Consider the following 704-nt stretch of genomic DNA (forward strand, 5'->3'; position numbering starts at 1 on the left):
TATATATATATATATATATATATATATATATATATATATATATATATGTATATGTATACATATGTATATGTATACATATATATATAAATACTATTTATTTAAATAAATAAATTATGAACAAAATAAAAATAAATAAATAAATAAACAGAATAGAGGAAAAATATAAAAAAAAAGAAAAATAAATAAAAGAAATAACCAAATAAAGCAAAAATAAAAAACAAACTAAAACAAATAAAACAAAAAAAATAAAATAAACAAAAAAAAAAATAAATAAATAAATAAAATAAAATAAAATAAAATAAAATAAAATAAAATAAAATAAAATAAAATAAATAAAATAAAATAAAATAAAATAAAATAAATAAAATAAAATAAATAAGCACAGACAATCCGAAATTTGTCTGTACAACAAAAACAAAAACAAAAACCAAAAAACAAAAAAACAATTTTTTGTTTTTTTTCTGTATTTATTTATTTATTTATTTATTTGTTTTTATCATCCTTTTTATATATATTTTATTTTATTTTTTCTTTTATTTTATTTATTTTATTTTATTTTATTTATTTATTATATTGTCTGCCTTACCATTTTATTCCTTTACCTATTTTTCTCATTTTTTTAATTTATTTATTTATTTATTTATTTATTTATTATTTATTTTATTTTATTTTATTTTATTTTATTTTATTTTTTTTTTTTTTTT

This window comes from Eimeria mitis, genomic scaffold (genome assembly GCF_000499745.2).
Source record: "Eimeria mitis Houghton genomic scaffold, Emh_scaff2276, whole genome shotgun sequence".
NCBI lineage: Eukaryota > Apicomplexa > Conoidasida > Eucoccidiorida > Eimeriidae > Eimeria > Eimeria mitis.